Genomic DNA, 22,642 nt, shown 5'->3' with positions numbered 1-22,642 from the left:
TCAGAGCCGCGCGCCTCTACGCGCACCGCCAACTCGCCCGGTAAGTGTGTTTCCACCACGGTCAAGCAGAAAGGAGTTATGTAATACACACTTCCGTGTTTTCGTTCAATTGCTATATGCATCCCAGTATGAATGTATAACAACATTCACTGAACCCTTTTCAGCTTGTTACAGATGCTTAAAGAGAGCAAGTGTTTTGGTAATTTGCCAGCCAGTGAGTAACTGGGTGTCATCTGTATGCGGTTCATAGTCCACACTCCTCAGTCTCATGAGTCCTGCAAGATAAACACGGGGCCGAGGGAAGAAGCAAGGCAGTTGACATTTCTAAATCACAAATAGAACAAGTACTAGGAACATTAGTTATAATTTATTGAGAATGTTAAACATATTTCAATGAAGCGAGACTTGTTTCTGCAGATCTGTTCATCGACTGAACACCACATACAGCTGCCTAGGAGTAAAAACAAGCTTACACAGATGGATTCCAGTTTCCGAAGAGTCTGGTCTTGAGATTTATTTCGTCATAACAAATGCTGTCTGAATGGAAACTGCGGCATGTTTGATTCGGCTGATGGTACCTCTAGAAACATCAATCCAGTACCATACTGAAACTCGGGGTTTTCCGTCAACCATGGAAATCAGTTAAGTGGTTATCGTATAATTTATATATTTAAAAATGAAATTGAGAAGTGCATTTTTTTTTTTTTTACTGAGTTCCTGGAAGTATAATCTGAAGAATTAGCCATCTCGTGAGATCGGAGAACGTACTAATTGTAGTCATTTGGTGCTCCTTGCGGAATTACACATAGAATGTAAGGGGAAGTTACGCCGCAAACGTGTATTTGCGAAATTATGATCAATGTTTTGTTATTGTACAGAAGGGCACTTTTGCTTTACGTAGCACGCGTAACCCTTACAGCCAGACTAATAAGTCGCACTTACCGAGCTCGATAGCTGAAGAAGTGCGGCCAGTATCCAATATTCGGGACATAGTGGGTTCGAACCCCACTGTCGGCAGCCCTGAACATGATTTTCACACCAGGCAAATGCTGGGGCTGTACCTTAAATAAGGCCACGGCCGCTTCCTTCCAACTCCTAGCCCTCTCCTGTCCCATTGTCGCCATAAGACCTATCTGTGTCGGTGCGACGTAAAGCAACTAGCAAAAAAAAAAAAAAAAAAAAAAAAAAACGTCGCACTTAAAATGAGAAGACTAAGTAGGTTTCGCCATTATAATGTTAAGATAAATATTTGAATGTATGTACCGGATACGTAATTCCTGACACACAATTTCACACCGTGACAGCGACAGTGACATAGGAAGTATGCAGAGGAAAAACACGCATCAACTGTTTGCTCCAGGTTTGAGAGTTTCCATGTGCTACGTCTTGATGTTCGAGTCTTTATACGAGCAAACTAGTTTTCACCCAGGTACGTCGAACCAAACATTTTCACATAGCAAGGTAGAACATTTAGGGGTACTGATCCGATCGGTAGAACACCCAGGTTCCTTGTCAACAGAAGGTTTGCCGCTGATCCTCTGATAAAGACAGAATAAGAGAAATGATAGTGAGACGTTGTGGAATGATCAAACCACTAATTATTTCAAGTTGGAAGTATAATGAGAAAGCTGTGTCGTCTACATGGCCGCGGATGCCTTGTGTTTGCGAAGAAATGCATGAAACTCGATTTACACTACGATCGACAATATAACAAGACGATCGACCTTACGCCTGTCTTCATTACATTACGTTAATAATCTTTTTACGGTTTCCGGAGATGCCAAGGTGGCGGAAGAATTAAGGAATCAGTTTATAAAAGAAAAGGACGACAAGATGTGTGAAATGCTGGATCGAAATCACAGCAAGAAACTTCTCATCAGAGCATCCTTCAGTATAAGTGAAAGTTAATATTGTGTATGGTTACCTGGACTGTAGGAACCTGTGTTTTGAGATTTTTATTCTTTCCATATCTGAGGTAATGTAAAGTTTCTCGTACAGGAAATATGGAAATAATATTAAAAAGAAGGTAATTAAATGACTCACAAACATGGGAATCTTGCAGCGAACTAATAGGACGCTTCCAACATAACTCAATAAAAGTTCAAGAAAGACTGTGCCGTTCAAGTTACAAATACGTTAGGAGTAACTTAAAATTACATTCCGCTAACAAGAGAAACTTGTATTGGAGTGACGTAACTTAAAATGTACTGTTGTTGCTGTTATAGGTAAGAAGCTTGTAAAGTTTTTACGCCGCTGCACTTACTGCGTGTCAGTCAGAATGGTGTGAAGTTCCTCATCAGGAAATCGAAAAAAATACGAAATTTGCACTTGAGAAGAGGCCGACTCAGTCTACGCACGAGGTTCCTTCCTGGGGACTCTGCCCCTCTAAGTGCCCCTTTTCTCCTCCAAGGGTCTTCATGCGATCATTTTATTATCGTCTCTAACCAAATATTTTCCATTCAGAAGACACTTGTTACCGTAACATTACTGCGAGGATTTATGATTGGACTCAAAACGAAAAACAACAAGAACGTCGCGAAACGTAAGGAGCTTCACTAAGTACGGGCCGTGTTAACAGTTCCATCGTACGTTAACATCAAGAAATGGGCTTACGAACAGATGACGCGCGCAAACGACACCCTTCCAGAACAAGCACCGTGACTTTTAGGACTTTCCAGGATGCGAAGTGGACAACTGGTGCAAAGTGGTTGGATGAACGCGGTACTCATGGAAACTTACTGGATCCATCGAAAACTGAGAGGATATACCAGTTGGCCGACTAGCAAATAGGCCATGAAGTAACCGGCTGCTTTTGCACCCAGAAATCTACCTGGTCCTCATTTTTCGTGTGAACTGAGTGGTTCCAGCTCTCCTCGACATCGTGACGGGGAATCGATCCTACGTCCTAGCGAGGAGCCCCTCAGCATAAAGAAGGGAACAGGTAATTTGAACACACGGAACGAATATAGCCAATAATATTTTACCTTCTCCGTACTTTCTGCAGCTATCTAAGAAGCAGATTTCATTCTGAGCATGTTTTCCAGCAAGTAAATTATCTTCAATAGGCATTGGTGTCAGTTTGAAAATAATCTCCACTTACTTTTGAACTCTCCTGCTTTGGCGAGGCGATGAAGGCATGCTCCGTCCACACAGAAGAAAGTGCCTTCGATCCCCCGTCAGAAAGTCAAAAAATCAGTATATCATATTTCCACTTCCGAAGTTGACTCAGTGTATGAGTACCAAAAGGAAAAGGTGACCGAGCACAGAGTTACTGAGTGCCGAGCGTATGTCCAACCCTCTACGGAGATGGGTATGAAGCGAGATGAATCTTAGTAACAAGATTTACGACCGGATGCCCTACATGACATCAACTTCATCAGTTAATGAGATGAGATGAATGACGTGGTATATGATAACAGGAAGGGGGGGGGCACACAGCGTACTCCTTGAGGTCTGCTCAAGACTTAAAAGTCCCCATCCGAAGGACGAATAACCAACAACAGCATCATCTGCCGTCATATGAGTACTGCGGAAAGGTTTGAAGCTTATCACCACTTCTCTTACATTGCCGGCCAACATTCTGATGCTGACACTTTATTTGTTTCGGCCAGTGGGATTCGAACCGGCCAACCACGGTGTCAGGCTCGACGCCTTAACCATCATGGCTTTGCTATTTCCTGTTGAGTGTAATTCCTTGATGGTCTGTTGAATTGCAATCTTTCCTAACTTGATTTTGTCCCCCAATATTTACAACGACCACCTCCATTTAAGAGCATCGCGTACACAACAACCTGTGGCATTACCTTCCCCCACTCCGTGTCAGTTAACGCTCGCCTGTCTCGCACTGGTAGGCTAGCGTAAGTCACACATCCACACAAAATCTCAACACGACTTAAGTGGGGGGGGGGGGCATGTCATGAAGCGTTGGGCGGTGGAGGAAAATAAATTAGGGAGGTGTCACTCATGAGACAGTGAGAAATAACCACTGTTGTTTTACTCAGAGCCCTCACCAGCTGAGTAGCCGTTCGTTTTCAGGGCTTACGATTGCCAAGTGAAAGACTGGCAATTCAGTTGTTACTTGAAGAATACACACTCGTATCAGGAGATAAACTAAGTTCTTCTCAGGTCAAAATTCCGCATCCCAGTTTCTCTTCCGACAGCAGTCGAAGGGACGTTATGACCTTCAACCTTCAGTCTGCAAGTCTCTGTGAATGAGCACTTCCCCGATTCTTCATTTCACTTAATTACACAACTCTTACCTTTACCTAATTATTGAGGCCGAATAAGGTGGGTGGAAACAGCGATGAGACGACTTATAAGAGAAAGGAAGAACTGGATGAGACACTCATTGTGACGGAAGCACTGGAAGGATTAATTTGATAGATCACATCAAAGAATGAGGAACTTACAACGATCTGAAGAGGATAGAAGACAAAAATGATATCTCCTAAACAAAATAGATCACCTCTGACCAAGTCAGATAAGTAGGACAAACTGATAAGAGTGAAAAGACTGGAACATTCAAGAGAAATCCTATAGACACATTAGTTGAGAAAGGTAGGAGAAGTTCCTTTCATTAGGATGCAGCAAAATACGTGGAGTAATAGGAACAGGTGTTAATCACCAAAATTCCTTGAGATAAGAAAAGAGCACTAAACATATTTATGTTCAACTAGTAAGCCAATCTTACTAATACTAATTTTTTCTCAACCTTCTTGGATCTCCCTTTCGCAAAGAAGGTTCTTCTTTTTCTTGTCTCCTAAAGCAAAGCGTTGGGCCGACGGAGAGCAGTCTTACCTCTCGAGATACATACTGTACTGTATTTTCTCAGCAAGCGAGCGAATGGATCTCAACACTCGGCGACCCTGCAACACGGCCAGTGAAACGAGAGATTATCCCCCCTGTATCATGTCTATAAGTACGGGCCGTGGTGAAACGATACCTGCAACACCTCTGAAATAGGTGCGTGCTTCCCATGTATTTGACACTGCTTGTTCAGTAATCTACTGACATTGAGTCGGAGTTCTATTTAGCGTATAACATTTAGTGCCGGGACTATCCGAAGCCCTCTACAATCACAACCCTTTTCTGTAGATTTCTTGTTCCTTCATTGTCTTCATTTTCTGTACGAGCTTTTAGCAATGGGAAAAAAGAGCTAGACAGATTTCGTAGGACATGTTCGGCTTTGCTGGTGCCGGTCTACGCCCATGGGCGGTGTGGGATGATAATGGTGAGGGTAAACCTAGCCTACTCCTGTCAGCAAGGAGTCTGCTCAAGGTTTAACGTCGCCATACGAATGACGAATCCCCTCACTCCATGTGAATAGTGTTGCCGGCCAACCACGGTGTAACAGCTGAAGTTGCCTCACCAAAAGCAAATGATCACCGACTCAAGATTCCCGGATGCAGTGCGTTCCCATTTGTTTCTAGCACAATATGTGAAGTTTGAAGAGCAATGAAACATGTTTGTAGTTATTTTTTTCCCTTCCTAAAGTGAGAGAATCACTGAGAGAAACTAAAACCAAGAAAGTAGGTTGGTCAGTGAATGAACACACACTACGTAGGCCTACGCAAATACGCGCAAAGAAAAGAGAAAGAACGCTTGTTTATATAGGTTTATACATTGTGAAGAGTTTGTCCACGATGTAGCATGAAACATGCAAACATACAGTACATATTTGCTCTTTACACTGCCAATACTAAAACGTTTAGACCAATTTTTCCTTTCTTATAAATCTCCCAGGGACTCCAAATATATTTTGTAAGTGTCGAATTAAAAAACACCTCTTGCTTGGTCGCCCAAGCTTCCTCTTTCCCTCAACATGCATTCGTGTATCGTTCTTAACTCGCTCCTCATCAGATGATAAAACCACCCTAACTTCACTTCCTCAATCTTTGGCTCAGTGTTATTACTTCTCAGTGTGCCCTGTACGAGGTAATTTTGGTCCTCACTTGCGCTGTGAATGGTCGGCTGCCACAGCCACTGGGTTCCCAGTAGCGACACACGTAATTCCCAGCTCGATGAGCATGGTTATCACCAGCTCCAAAATCCACCTGAGTGTCAGGCGATAGAAGATAGAAAGGAAGGTATTTGGAAATATAATCACTCAACGAAGAAACAATATTTGAAAAGCAGCACGAAAAGAAGAAGTGCTGGTTACGTAGGCTTTGCTAAAACCATGGCCTCAATCCTAGTTCTCTTCCATCCCACCGTCGATGAAAACCTACCTACAGACTGGTCAAATTATTACAGTAGAGCAAACATTTCCTTGTTTTATGGTGAATTTACCTCTCGGGATATTCCTGTCCTCTGCAAAGTTCTTCACTTATATGGCAGCTGTAGTGAGTAATAAGATGTAATTTAATTGTTCAGATGTTTATTTCTGGGATTCCATTGCTGTTTATGATATAGACTTAGGTCTGTATTCTGTAAGCTAGCGAGCATTACTGTTGTTCCTAATGTGGGCTGAAGGCCAGTTCTGCACAAGTGAAAAGTTTCGAGGAGACGTACAGGACACTCTAGGCGATAAAATGGCAATGTCCCCAAGAAGTAAGGAACGCAATAATTTATCAGTAAAAGATCACAGAACTACTAGTTGATAGTTAGATAAGGGATCAGAAGAGGATCGGTGACTCATGTCAACCAGGACTACGAGACGAGACGACAGCTGGAATGAACGCAAGACACCAGCTATGGCTGCAAAGGGGCTCCTGATGACCAAGAAAAGGGATGCCATACGTGAAGACTTAATTACAGCCAGTTCAAAAATTAAGGTTTGAACTTTTCCACTTTTAAGCCTGTCTAACAGACGAAACCACAAAGTATTAAATTTTCATTTTAAAAAATATAGCCTATTACAACGAATACGCGCACTGTGTACAATAATTAGTTATGTCTCAACTCTTTAAATTTGATTTCAGGTTTGATCTTTTTTTTTTTTTTCGCAGAGAGACAAAGAAGAAATGAAGTAGTGCTTACTATTAACCCAGACGCAATCTCAGATACAGGAATAGTTTGGTCAAAAAGAATTGTTATTAATGAAATACGGGGCTCCATATTCAGTCTACAGGATGTGCCAAGGCGAATGCACACGAAGTTCTCAAGTCATAAACTTAATCATGTTATACATTAGAAAATCACTAGCTGAAAGTTTGTGTCAAGACGTGTAAACTGAGTACAAGCTCAAGTGATCGAGAAACGACAAAACCAATCTAGCTTATAATTATGAAATGTTATGAATTCACTATCGTATGCCTACATTTATGAGCCTCCAAGGGTAGAGTAGTCAAGCCAGCGGCATCGCTTACTTCATAAACCACTGGACCACTACTAGAAAGGTGACATCAACAGGGAGAACTGGTTAAAGAAATTAACGAAAAGGTGGATGAAACGCGTATTCGGGAGCAGAAAGAATAGTTCAAATGAAATGGAAAGCGCTTCGGAATGCGCTGTCAAAGGGAGGGGCACGGTATAGGCCATTTAAAAAGCGAAAGTACAAGCAGAGGGGGAAATATAGAAAGGGAAAGTACAAAGGGAACTGGGTCAAAGGGAGAGTTAGGCGGTGGATTGAGGGAAGTAACCGTGAAGATCAAAGTCAAGGCGGGTGTAAGCAAGAAGTTCGATTTGATAACGGAAAGTGCAGCTGAGTAGTGGCTTATCGACCAGAGTGAGGCAAGCTAACGACTCGTACAGTGGGTTAGTAGGCCATGAGAGCGAAGACACGTCACCAGCCACTGGCTTTAAAGGGGAACTCTTAGTACTCTCTTGTGTGATATTTACCTCCACAACTGTTTCTTAAAACGAGTACACTATGAAAGACTAGATAAGACTACTTCAGTACAGGGCCATAGCGACTTTCGGTGGTCCCCACAGGGAGTTTCCCGAGTTCGAGTTATAATCACTTATGGGATAGGAGGTGGAGATACGGGAAGGAAATAGTTTCATCTATGAATGCGTAGTTGAATGTCTGCCTCTGGAGCCCAAGAAAGCGGATTCAAATGCGGTACATGTGGTCGGACTTATGAAGGACGGAAGAAAGTCCATTCTGTACTCCATGTGGCGAGACGTCGGTAGTTACTGGCCAAACACAGAGTTCAGATTTCTCTGTTAAATGGAACAGTGGAAATGCAACCTAAATGGCGACGAATCATAATGCCCGCACACGGTTGTTACGTCTGGACCGCGGCATTCCAGTTTCGGGGATTGTTGTGGCTCGACCCCTAACTCCCCTGGAACTGATCTGCCGTGAACCCTAAAGCTGTAGAAATGATTGTATCAGGAAAATGAAAGTGATTACTGCCGAGAAATAGCTCGCACAATTGATTTACCGTTCAATATATTCCTTGTATCTCTGTTTTCGCGACACTGTAGCTAACAATGAACGAACTAGGATGTGAACAATGCCGTTCATTATACAATATATTTACCTATCGTACTGTCCGGCTTCATGGCTAAATGGTTAGCGTGCTGGCCTTTGGTCACAGGGCTTCCGGGTTCGATTCCTGACAGGGTAGGGGATTTTAAGCATTATTAGTTAACTTCGCTGGCACGGAGGCTGGGTGTATGTGTCGTCTTCATCATCATTTCATACTCATCACGACGCGCAGGTCACCTACGGGTGTCCAATCAAAAGACCTGCACCTGGCTAGCCGATCATGTCATCGGACAATCCCGGCATTCATTTTTCATTTACCTAGCGTACATGAAACGTTTTTGTTCTCCTAACATTAAGATCTTATATCTGATAGACGGGGAGCCTCCGTGGCTCAGGCGGCAGCGCGTCGGCCTCCGTGGTTCAAATCCCGATCCCTCCATGTGAGATTTGTGCTGGACAAAGCGGAGGTGGGACAGGTTTTTCTCCGGGTACTCCGGTTTTCCCTGTCATCTTTCATTCCAGCAACACTTATAGCATTTATCAGTCATTAATAATCACCTTGAGAGTGGCGACCCCATTGTAATAACAGCCTATATATGGTTCATTCACTACATCCGTTACCCGGTCAAAGACTGGATAACAGGTTGTAGGTTTTCATTTTCATCTGATAGACTACTCAAAAACAATTTTCAAAGGCTCTACCTCGCTTTCTTTTCCCTATTGTGTACGAAACTGAACAAGGGGGATTTTACATCATTCACAGACTACTGTTAACAAAACAAAACCAAACCAAACCAAACCAAACCAAACCAAACCAAACCAAACCCCATGGCACTACAGCCCTTCAAGGGCCTTGGCCTACCAAGCGACCGCTGCTCCGCCCTAAGGCCGACAGATTACGAGGTGTCGTGTAGTCAGCCCGACGAATCCTCTCGGCCGTTATTCTTGGCTTTCTAGACCGCACCGCCATCTCACCGTCAGACAGCTCCTCAATTCTAATCACGTAGGCTGAGTGGACCTCGAACCAGCCCTCAAGTCCAGGCAAAAATCCCTGACCTGGCCGGGAATCGAGCTCGGGACCTCCAGTTAAGAGGCAGCCACGCTACCCCTACACCACGGGGACTGTTAATAAGCATTAGTGAAAATATGCTACTTCATTTTACATGTTCTTCTCATTAATTATGGTGCTACACTATCCAACAGTACTAAAAACTGAGGAAAAATATGCTTACTTGTTTTTTGAAGGAAGAGAAATAATAACAAACACTTCCTATAAGTAAAGCTATCAAAAAGATGGACAATGGTGGACGAAGTGGTGTACAGAGAACTGGAGTCCATGAGCATCTCTTTCCCACACCTTCCCCACAAAGGGTTTGAAATTGTCACGTGGTCTCTAGAAGACCCCCAACGGAGAAATAATAATAATAATAATAATAATAATAATAATAATAATAATAATAATAATAATAATAATAATAATAATACAATGTCTCGCAAGTTTCTTGCTGAGTAGATCCCGCTGACTTGCTGAATAATTGCTGAAGAAATTAACGAACGAATAAATGAGACGAATGAATGCATTTGCTGTAGTTCGTTCATTTAAGTGTACATTAGTTACCATTTTAAAATTAACGAATTCACTAGAACATTATTAGTCTTCCGCCTCTTCAGTGATGCCCAGGCCATCTATGACAGCTGATGGCGGAGCTGTTGAGGATCCCACCAGCCTTCGGGCTGAGGACTAAACATGCACATTATTATTATTATTATTATTATTATTATTATTATTATTATTATTATTATTTTGCTAGTTGCTTTACGTCGCACCGACTCAGATAGGTCTTATGGCGACGGTGGGACAGGAAATGTCTAGGAGTGGGAAGGAAACGGCCGTGGCCTTAATTAAGGTACAGCCCCAGCATTTGCCTGGTGTGAAAATGGGAAACCACGGAAAACCATTTTCAGGGCTGCCGATAGTGGGGTTCGAACCTAATATCTCCCGAATACTGGACACTGGCCGCAATTAAGCGACTGCAACTATCGAGCTCGGTATTATTATTATTATTATTATTATTATTATTATTATTATTATTATTATTATTAATAATAATAATAATAATAATAATAATAATAATAATATTTCTCCGTTGGGGTATTCAAGAGACCACGTGACAATTTCAAACCCTTTGTTAGTAGTAACTACGTACGTTCACCGTATTTGCCATTTTCCGAAATTCCACTCTTGGCAGTCTCCAAAACATTACCAATTTTAGGTCCGGCTGCATGGCTAAATGGTTAGCATGCTGGCCTTTGGTTACAGGGGTCCCGGGTTCGATTAACCATAATTAACCATAATTGGTTAATTTCGCTGGCACGGGGACTGGGTGTATGTGTGTCTGCATCATCATTTCATCCTCATCACGACACGCAAGTCGCCTACGGGTGTCAAATCGAAAGACCTGCATCTGGCGAGCCGAACTTGTCCTCGGACATTCCTGGCACTAAAAGCCATACGCCATTTCATTTTACCCATTTTAGGTAAAACTGCCATGAGTGAATTTTATAGAAAAGTGGCAAATACGCCAATCGTACAACGAAATAGGACTAAAAAGCCAAGAAATATATTTAAAAAGAAGATTAGTCGCTATCACTATTGATATCGCTGTCATATAGGTACGAAAAGCACCTTACTTCACATTCAACTACCTAATTAGAAGTACTTCTATTTTTTGTAGGCTTCTTAAGAAGTTCTAACAAATACGACTTAGTAAAAAATTCTAAGGGCCGATGACCTTCGTTGTTAGGCCCCTTAAAACAACAAGCATCATCATCATCATCATCATCATCATCATCATCATCATCATCATCATCATCATCATCATCATCATCATCAAAACATTCTAAAAATATTCCAACTACTTTATTCTCCGTCATAAATGGAGGTTGAAAACATAAATTCTACTGCAACAAATAAATACTCTATTACAAAGTTTTTAGGCAATAAAACAAAACCGACCAACGAAAGATTTGGATTATGTTTACCAACAGGTAATTTAAATAACTCGAATCTTATTACAAATATTGGACAAAAATTACAAGAATTTAAACCAATTACAGAACTTTTTTGCGATAATATTATGGTTGTTAACGTTATAGATTCTGCAGATTGAGAAGGAGAATTAAAAAACGGGAAATTTCTCGTAAAGAAAGAGGCATGTGGTTCCTTCAATAGTTATCTAAGAAGTAAGTTCTCTCATTTTAATTTAGCAAGACATGGGCTTAAAGCAAAAATACCATATTTGTTAAATTCCAATACACAAACAATAAAATATAATTATATTATTATTATTATTATTATTATTATTATTATTATTATTATGTTGGAAAAGAATGCCTAACTTGGTTAAATTATAATTCTAGACTAAAAATATACAATACATTTATTGGTCAATTAACAAGCCTAGAAGTTGACAAACAACTTGGAAACCAAATTACAGATTTTTTAAATTGTCCAGATAAAAGATTAAGAGGGAAGTTTTCTTCCCCTTTAGCTAAAGAGAGTGGAATTACAAGATAGGAAGCAACATTATATAATTATACGAACGAAAATTTCCAACAAATAAAAGAATTTAATCCAATACAAGATTGTTTAGGATTATTAGAAAACCCGAGAAAATATTTCCAAAACACACCATTTTATTCTGTTCCACTCGCTAAAGTGTGGGAAAATTAACGAATATTCTACAAATCAGTTGTTGTCTTGTTTTTAAAGATCTATACAATATGTCTATTTGGGTAACCAAAATACGAAAAAAATAACAGGGATTTAAGTTCGTTTACCAGAGAACCAAGAAGAAAGAGAAAAATTTGTTAAATTTGTTTTATCTTATAGGAGTAATGGAGTCCCACTCCCATTTGACAGGCGAGGGACTCCTTGGAAACAACTTGGCGAACGAAATGGAATTCGATGGGGAGCTATCAATATTAATGGGGCTTATGGAAGAAAGAAAGTAGAACTTGCTGAGTCAGCAAAGAGGATGCATCTGGATGTGCTAGGAGTAAGTGATATTCGGGTAAGGAGAGATAACGAGGAAGAGATAGGAGATTATAAAGTGTACTTGACGGGTGTTAGAAAGGGAAGGGCAGAGTCTGGGGTAGGGCTCTTTATCAGGAATACCATTACACGCAACATAGTTTCTGTTAGGTACGTAAATGAGCGAATGATGTGGGTAGATTTGTCAGTGGGAGGAATTAGGACAAGAATTGTGTCCGTGTATTCACCATGTGAGGGTGCAGACGAGGATGAAGTTGACAAGTTTTATGAAGCATTGAGTGACATCGTGGTCAGGGTCAACAGCAAGGATAGAATAGTGCTAATGGGCGATTTCAATGCGAGAGTTGGGAATAGAACTGAAGGATACGAAAGGGTGATTGGTAAATGTGGGGAAGATATGGAAGCTAATGGGAATGGGAAGCGTTTGCTGGACTTCTGTGCTAGTATGGGTTTAGCTGTTACGAATACATTCTTCAAGCATAAGGCTATTCACCGCTACACATGGGAGGCTAGGGGCACCAGATCCATAATAGACTATATCTTAACAGACTTTGAATTCAGGAAATCTTTTAGGAATGTACGAGTTTTTCGCGGATTTTTCGATGATACAGACCACTATCTGATCTGTAGTGAACTAAGTATCTCTAGGCCTAGGGTAGAGAAAGTGAAATCTGTCTGCAAACGAATAAGAGTAGAAAATCTCCAGGACAAGGAAATTAGACAGAAGTACATGGATATGATTAGTGACAAGTTTCGAACAGTAGACAGTAAGCAAGTTCAGGATATAGAAAGTGAATGGGTGGCATACAGGGATGCTGTAGTAGAAGCAGCAAGGGAATGCCTAGGAACAACTGTGTGTAAAGATGGGAAAAGGCGAACATCTTGGTGGAATGATGAAGTGAGAGCAGCCTGTAAACGTAAAAAGAAGGCTTATCAGAAATGGCTCCAAACAAGGGCCGAGGCAGACAGGGATTTGTACATAGATGAATGAAACAGAACGAAACAAATAGTTGTTGAATCCAAAAAGAAGTCATGGCAAAATTTTGGTAATAACCTGGAAAGGCTAGGTCAAGCAGCAGGGAAACCTTTCTGGACAGTAATAAAGAATCTTAGGAAGGGAGGGAAAAAGGAAATGAACAGTGTTTTGAGTAATTCAGGTGAACTCATAATAGATCCCAGCGAATCACTGGAGAGGTGGAGGGAATATTTTGAACATCTTCTCAATGTAAAAGGAAATCATCCTGGTGGTGTTGCAAACAGCCAAGCTCATGGGGAGGAGGAAAATGATGTTGGTGAAATTATGCTTGAGGAAGTGGAAAGGATAGTAAATAAAATCCATTGTCATAAGGCAGCGGGAATAGATGAAATTAGACCTGAAATGGTTAAGTATAGTGGGAAGGCGGGGATGAAATGGCTTCATAGAGTAGTAATATTAGCGTGGAGTGTTGGTAAGGTACCTTCAGATTGGACAAAAGCAGTAATTGCACCTATCTATAAGCAAGGGAACAGGAAGGATTGCAACAACTATCGAGGTATCTAATTGATTAGTATACCAGGCAAAGTATTCACTGGCATCTTGGAAGGGAGGGTGCGATCAGTCGTTGAGAGGAAGTTGGATGAAAGCCAGTGTGGTTTCAGACCACAGAGAGGCTGTCAGGATCAGATTTTCAGTATGCGCCAGGTAATTGAAAAATGCTACGAGAGGAATAGGAAGTTGTATTTATGTTTCGTAGATCTAGAGAAAGCATATGACAGGGTACCGAGGGAAAAGATGTTCGCCATACTGGGGGACTATGGAATTAAAGGTAGATTATTAAAATCAATCAAAGGCATTTATGTTGACAATTGGGCTTCAGTGAGAATTGATGGTAGAATGAGTTCTTGGTTCAGGGTACTTACAGGAGTTAGACAAGGCTGTAATATTTCACCTTTGCTGTTCGTAGTTTACATGGATCATCTGCTGAAAGGTATAAAATGGCAGGGAGGGATTAAGTTAGGTGGAAATGTAGTAAGCAGTTTGGCTTATGCTGACGACTTGGTCTTAATGGCAGATTGTGCTGAAAGCCTGCAATCTAATATCTTGGAACTTGAAAATAGGTGCAATGAGTATGGTATGAAAATTAGCCTCTCGAAGAGTAAATTGATGTCAGTAGGTAAGAAATTCAACAGAACTGAATGTCAGATTGGTGATACAAAGCTAGAACAGGTCGATAATTTCAAGTATTTAGGTTGTGTGTTCTCCCAGGATGGTAATATAGTAAGTGAGATTGAATCAAGGTGTAGTAAAGCTAATGCAGTGAGCTCGCAGTTGCGATCAGCAGTATTCTGAAAGAAGGAAGTCAGCTCCCAGACGAAACTATCTTTACATCGGTCTGTTTTCAGACCAACTTTGCTTTACGGGAGCGAAAGCTGGGTGGACTCAGGATATCTTATTCATAAGTTAGAAGTAACAGACATGAAAGTAGCAAGAATGATTGTTGGTACAAACGGGTAGGAACAATGGCAGGAGGGTACTCGGAATGAGGAGATAAAGGCTAATTTGGGAATGAACTCGATGGATGAAGCTGTACGCATAAACCGGCTTCGGTGGTGGGGTCATGTGAGGCGAATGGAGGAGGATAGGTTGCCTAGGAGAATAATGGACTCTGTTATGGAGGGTAAGAGAAGTAGAGGGAGACCAAGACGACGATGGTTAGACTCGGTTTCTAACGATTTAAAGATAAGAGGTATAGAACTAAATGAAGCCACAACACTAGTTGCAAATCGAGGATTGTGGCGACGTTTAGTGAATTCTCGGAGGCTTGCAGACTGAACGCTGAAAGGCATAACAGTCTATAATGATAATGTATGTATGCATGTATGTATGTATGTATGTATATATGTATGTATGTTTTATCTGCATATAGTTTTAATTATCTACCCATTAACTATATATAATCTCTAGAAGATCTAGAGAACTCGAGTATTATATCTATAGTGCAAAAATGTTCAATTAAAGGTGGAGAAACATACTTTACGAAATCTGATACTCTATATTCTACCATCTCAAAGGACATAAATGTCGAAGAATTGAGTCTAACTCGTACTAAAAGTGTAATTCCTTTTGTATCTAGAAAAATAACAAATATTTCCCACAAACTCTATCCATAAGAAGATTTCCATCCCATTAAAGAAATTAAGTCAATTAAAATAATATATTTACAGTCAATGAAGAAAAGAGAACAAGAACTAGAAAATATACGAATCCAAGAACGAAAACTCTCTTATTTGGAGCAAACAAGATATATACAAGAGGAATGGAGTTAAACCAAATATACCATATTTATTAAATTCCAATAAACAAACAATTTATAGGTGTTAAACAGATTTTTTAAAAGATATAGATATAATAAATAAAAAATACTCGAATGCAGGTGTTTTCCCATATAAAATAGAATTAGCAGATGTAAAAATAACAATTAAGCTAAAAGACTTAAAAGTCGATGATACATTTCCTATAAAAGAATTTAAAGAACTAAACTTGGAAAAGGCTTAATTGTTACATTACAAGGAAAGGAAGGAGAATTTCAGGGTTTTTTTACCAGATCGTTCCAGTCAAAAATTATCCAAAATAGTTAAATAATTCACAAAAAGTCATGTTTGTTTATCAAGGTTTACATGATGTAGGAGATTATGTCATTAATGATGAAGTTGACACCGATAGCAATAGTGACAGAGACTAATCTTCTTTTTAAATAGATTTGTTGGCTTTTTAGTCCTATTTCGTTGTAGGTTTGGCGTATTTTCCACTTTTCTTTAAAATTCAATTTTTGCAGTTTTACCTAAAACGGGTAATGTTTTGGAGACTGCCGAGAGTGGAATTTTGGAAAATTGCAAAAACGCTGAACATTTAATTTTTGTAGGTTTTGATCATTTAAAGTAAATCCTTTTATTTTTGTTACATGAATGCCTCGTTTGTTTCAAAATAACTAAGTTATTAGTACCTGCTGATGCTACTTCTCCTTCATCTGCTGACTATGCCTCATTTTACTCTCCTCTCCCTCCCGACCTTGGAATCCTTCCGTTTTTAACACTTTCTTTGTAAAAATCTTCTTCTCTCTGCTGCTTCTTCTTTCCTTGTGTTGTTTCTTTCCAAGTCTTTACTGACTTCATGAATCTTGTTCCAAAGATATTTGGTAATGTTTGGTCAACCTTTTGTCATCCATTCTGTATCTGTTATGTTTCATAATTACTTATTGATTTCCAATGTTCTTAGCGGGCCGAGTATTTTACGAATAATTTTTCTTTCCACTGCTTCAATAGATTACTAGACATTCACTCGCGTATACTGTGATTTGCTGTTGTATTTGAGGTTTTTAGACAAAAACTTTTTGTTGTAGATATTCCTAGTTATTATTATTCTGTGGAACGCAGAGGTGCAAGAAGGTGAATGTGTCGATAGAGAAAAGATCTAATTTTAATTTAAAATTCTAAAATTTGAAATTGTACTTCTTTCCTAGGTTCTTTTGTCTTTTCAGATTTTAAACATTGTTCAAACAATAGGACAAAGGTTGGCTCGTGAGCACGAGAACAACCAGACAAGAGAGATTTAACAAAATGTGCTTGAAGCTCCCAAGTTACAAACTCTAAAAGAGCACCGCCGCTCCCTTCAATAAATCCTCAAGCACATTGAGCTCCAAAATACATTATATTAAAAAAGGAGCTTCAATATTTACAAGATTCCAAACATTCAAAAGGCACATTACATAAGGTAAGCAACAAATAGCTTCCAACCGGGCGAGTTGGCCGTGCGCGTAGAGGCGCGCGGCTGTGAGCTTGCATCCGGGAGATAGTAGGTTCGAATCCCACTATCGGCAGCCCTGAAGATGGTTTTCCGTGGTTTCCCATGTTCACACCAGGAAAATGCTGGGGCTGTACCTTAATTAAGGCCACGGCCGATTCCTTCCAACTCCTAGGCCTTTCCTATCCCATCGTCGCCATAAGACCTATCTGTGTCGGTGCGACGTAAAGCCGCTAGCAAAAAAAAAAAAAAAATAGCTTCCACGGTCTTACTCGGCAATAAGTGCCCATTCTACCTGGCCTTAGTAAAAAGTTCTTGGCCGGAAATCAAAATGTTAAAAGCGAACAGTTGCACTTCGTTGAAATACACTTGAAATATACCTAAAACGCTATTCGGGCTGATGGCCCTAAGTTGCAGAGGCTACGGACGTGACCAGATGGAAAGAAAGTTTAAATTACATTTTAAAGTTTACAAAATCACAGTCACGTGAAGACCAAGTTGAAGGGTGTTCACACTCTTTAATCCCTAAGTTATATTAAGGTCTTAAACCAGATTTAATATTTACATTGCAAGATTACATTAAAGAATTTTGAAACCTTCCTCACGAGATAGTTTTCAGAGACAATTACATGATTAAAAGATGTCTGCCATTACCTTGAGTTGGTGGACCTTTCGCAGATGGACGAGGCAAGGCCTTCCCCCGTGCCCCCTCTACGAACACACTCTACTGTTGGACTGGAACGATCGAAAGACAACATGGCCCGAAAGGTCCCAGCCTTTATTGCGGAGAGGAAGGTCACAGAATTCTCTGGGCCAAAGCCCCGGACACACCCACAATTCTCACTGGATAATCAAATAAATATAAAAAATTCCTGATTGCTCGAACATTTAGAAGTAGGAAGCGATAGCAGTGCTAATAACCTAAGAAAACAAAAAAAGAATTTATAACCCTTCAGTGTTAAAAACCTAAAAATTACAAATTTCTTAGCAAATGAATTGTTCATCTTCCCACCAGAGGGAGCAGATATATCGTCAGTAGAGACATCTGACGATAAACGTCCAAACTTCTTCCACTACAGCTTGCGCAGTTCGTATTACTGATGGTCTTTTAAAAGGCCCTTAGTCTGAATGTACGGAGTTGGTGTACCTTCGTGTACAATGATTATTATTATTATTATTATTATTATTATTATTATTATTATTATTATTATTATTATTATTATTATTATTATTATTATATAATTCGCTGGGGCCATCAAGGACCACGTTAAGTCTTGTTGCATTTGACACTGAACTTGGCCTTCTTTAGAGCCCAAATTTCCCTCATTCTTTGCGAGTGGGCCTGCTTACGCTCCTCTGTCCAACGGGCACCGTGTCTTCTCTTCGGCTGCTCGTCTCGGTTTAGCCCGTTCGTCAATATTTTCTTGCGGAAGAGATCTCTGTTAAGGGCGTTTTCAGTTGAGATATGTAGCATTTGCAGGTCTTCTTTGGTATTTCTAAACCAGGGAATTGTGGTTTTGGGGTTTGAATCAAAAAAGTGAAAGATTTCTTTAGTTAACTTTCTTCCGTCCATTCTTTTCAGATGACTGGAAAATCGTGCCCGTCTTTTTCTGACTGTGTTGGTAATTTTCTCTATTTTGCTGTAGACTTCCTTGTTGGATCTCTTTTGATGGATTCCATTTCTGTACTTTGATCCCAAGATTCCTCTCACAATTTTGCGTTCTCTTTTCTCCAGTTCTTCAAGGAGTCCTTTGTTGGCATTTAGAGACAGGATTTCGGCTGCATATAGAACTACTGGCTTCAGAACTGTTTCATAGTGACGTATCTTGGTGTTTAGGGAAAGGCATTTTTTGTTGTAGATTGTGCGGGATGTTTGGTAGGCTATTTCCACTTTGTGTACTCGCTCCTGAAGTGCTTCTTTGTCCAGTCCATTTTTCATGATGATCTCACCCAGGTATTTGAATTTGTCTACTCGGGTGATGTCCCCGTATTTTGTATGGAGTTTTGGTGGAGCCTCTTTGATGTTAGTCATTACTTCTGTTTTCTCAAACGATATCTGCAAACCAGTTTGTTCGGCAATTTCCTTTAAAATTTCAACTTGAGCTCTAGCGGTTTCTATGTCGTTTGAGAGAACAGCAATATCATCGGCAAATGCTAAGCAGTCTGTTGCGATCCCCTTGGATTTGGTTCCTATTCTCAATGGACTGTAGTTGGTTTCCTGTAATCTCACCCGCCAGGTTCTGATGATCTTTTCAAGAACACAGTTGAAGAGTATCGGGGATAGCCCATCACCTTGTCGGACTCCTGTTTTGATGTCAAAGGAATGCGAGAGACATCCGTGGAACTTCACCTTGGATTTTGTATCGGTCAGGGTGGCTCTAATTAATGCCAGCAGTTTCAAATCAACTCCAAATTCATTTAAGATGTTTAGCAGGACTTCCGGTCAATGGAGTCGTAGGCTTTCTTAAAGTCCACAAAGACAGACACATACTGCTTGGACCTTGGTGTACAATATCTGATGATCGTTTTGAGATTTTGGATCTGTTCAGCTGTTGAGCGACCTTTTCTGAACCCTCCTTGGTCTATTTGATGTTCGACTTGTGCTTCCAAACGCTCCAGGATGGCAAGTGATAGAATTTTGTAAGTCACGGGTAGCAAAGATATTCCTCTGTAGTTGTTGATGTTCTTCACGCTGCCTTTTTTGTGTAATGGATGGATCAAAGATATTTTCCAATCTTCGGGTAGGGTCTCCTTGTTCCAAATTTCTTCTATTTGCTTTTGCAAGATATCAAGTGATTCCTCTGGGGCATATTTCCATAGTTCTGCTACTACTGAGTCTTCCCCCGGCGCTTTGTTATTTCTGAGACGGGCAATGTGGCGCTTGATTTCATCTCTGTCGGGTGGTCTGGAATCTGGGTACCTGAGTAAGGGTTCCTTGGTTTCAATGGCGCTTTGAGGTTTAGAGCAATTAAGTAAATTCTTGAAGTATTCTGCCAGAATGCTGCAATTTTCTTCATTTGATGTCGCCAGTGTGCCGTCCTTTCGCTCAAAGCATAGAGATGGTGGTTTATAGCCAGTGAGTTTGCGTTTGAAGGCTCTGTAGTACTCTCTACTTTCATTCTTCCTAAAGTTTTGTTGTATCTTTTCAAAGAGAGATTTTTCGTATTTACGTTTCTCAGTTCTGAACACCCTAGCTGCTTGGGCACGTTGGGTTTTGTAGGTTTCCCAATCATTTTCTGATTTCGTAGAGTAGTACTGTTTCCACGCATTGAGTCTTTCTTGGAGGACTGATTCGCAGGTACCATTCCACCAGGCATGCTTTTTGCTTCTCTTGATTTCTGCAACGTCTTTGGCGGCCTCAACAAGGAGACTTTTGGCGTTGTTAAAGTCAGTGTCATTTGGTCTAGCCTTCTCCTGGAACTCCTCGACCCTTTGCCGAAGTTTATCATTGTCGAAGCGTGTGATCTGTTTGGTTGTCTTCCTTGTGTTTGCGGGAATTGGTTTGAATTTGATAAGAGACATGCATTTCTGACGTACGTACACGATAACAGTCATACTCGTTAAGGGGTTAAATACCGGCTTTACGTGTTAGTCGTGTACAGTATTGGCTGCAATGTGGAGAAACTGATTCTGTGTTTGCAAATACGAGACAGATTTTCATTTTAATTTACCCTGTCAATCTACTGGTCTGTATTTTCGTTATTTCCATGTTTCTTTCCAGAAAAGTTCACGTTTATTCGATAGAAAACGAGTCAAAACCGAAACGTTATAAGTAGTAACCAACTTTTGGAATCCACCTAAGCACAGATGATTACTCGTGCTAATTCGATTTCTTCGGTCGCAAACTTATTGTAGTAAATTCTGTCCGCTTTGATTGAGAATACGGCAAAGACGAGTTTAATAAAATAAGATATCTTATCATATCATCTTATCATCATATCATCTTATCATATCTTATTTTATTAAACTCGTCTTTGCCGTATTCTCAATCAAAGCGGACAGAATTAGATTAACCCGACGAAATGACAGTTTCACAATAACACTCAGTCCTCAGAGGCTACAACACCTCAACACCTGTAGCCGCGCGACGTCTTAATCATGTCAGATTCCACTCCATTTTTCTTATCTTCCTTAGACAAATGTGTTTTTTTTTTTACTGTGAATATACTGGGTTCCGTGGCTTAAGGAGCGTATTATATTTTGCTCCTTTCATGTAATCCCTACACCTTTCCTTCAAGAGTCAGAACCTCCGGTCTTTCTTCTTCATGTACTATTTATGAAGGGCTAACAACATCGTAGTTTTTAACACCAATATGAAAGATTCGAATGAATGAAAAACATGTCCAAGTCTTTGAGTTCATTTCAATCACACATTATTTCTTTTATCGGAAAAGGTAATTTCAGGACACAACCAATGAAAAATGAAATGGCGTAGTGTCGGGAGTGTCCGAGTACATGTTCGGCTCGCCAGGTGCAAGTCTTTTGATTTGACCCGCGTAGGCGACCTGCGCGTCGTTATGAGGATGAAATGATGATGGAGACAACACATACACCCAGCCCCCGTGCCAGAGAAATCAACCAATGATGGTTAAAATTCCCGACCCTACCGGGAATCGAACCCGGGGCTCCTGTGGCCAAATGCCAACACGCTATGGAGCCGGACAACATTCACCAGCAGGCAGTGAAGGACTTTGGAGCAGCAAATGGTGGTCTCGGTGTGTGCACCACAAATGAGCAACGTGTTCTCTCGCAAACAGAGGTAGAACAGCAATCATAGATCAGTCTCATCAAGGCTTACGTGAAATCTGTGGAAACAATCGGTCTGTTGCATCAGGACGAATAGACGAATCATGGTTGCACTACGGATCGGCATGTGTCCGTGGATTTACTCCGCGCAGGTGAGCTGTCCAGGCAGAGTTACTGCAAGGCCTCGACCATAGGTGGGATTATTCATCAATCGGTGTGGTACGTGCTGTAATCTGGCGCCCATCTTGACCGATACTGCGATCTTGGGCTCGGGCTTATGAGCCTAAACTAAACCGGCAATCGAATGAATGACGCCACTCAGGATCGTCGACAGGAACCCAGTACGGGTCATGTTGATGACAGCACAGAACGCCTGCTGTACCCCGTATCCTTGAACACCACTTGCGTCCGACACATTTCTTGCGGGGTAATGACAATGCGCGCTGCCATGTAGCGGAAGCAATTTGTTGCGCAGGTGGCGTCGGAAAGTCTTGGGGCCTCCTCCATAGCACCCCAACAAAAGTCCGTGTGACTCTGATTTGGCCCCTCGGCTGAAAGAACCGAGGAAGCATTCCATCAGTACTCCAAGCAGTAGGGCACACCATCATTCTGACCACTTCGCTGACGACATCCTAAGGCGGAAGGTCCATAAACTCGCAAGGCTTGCCACTATTTTATTTACAACCCT

Source organism: Anabrus simplex, chromosome 4 (assembly GCF_040414725.1).
Source record: "Anabrus simplex isolate iqAnaSimp1 chromosome 4, ASM4041472v1, whole genome shotgun sequence".
NCBI classification, from domain to species: Eukaryota; Metazoa; Arthropoda; class Insecta; order Orthoptera; family Tettigoniidae; genus Anabrus; species Anabrus simplex.
This window is presented reverse-complemented; position numbering follows the sequence as displayed.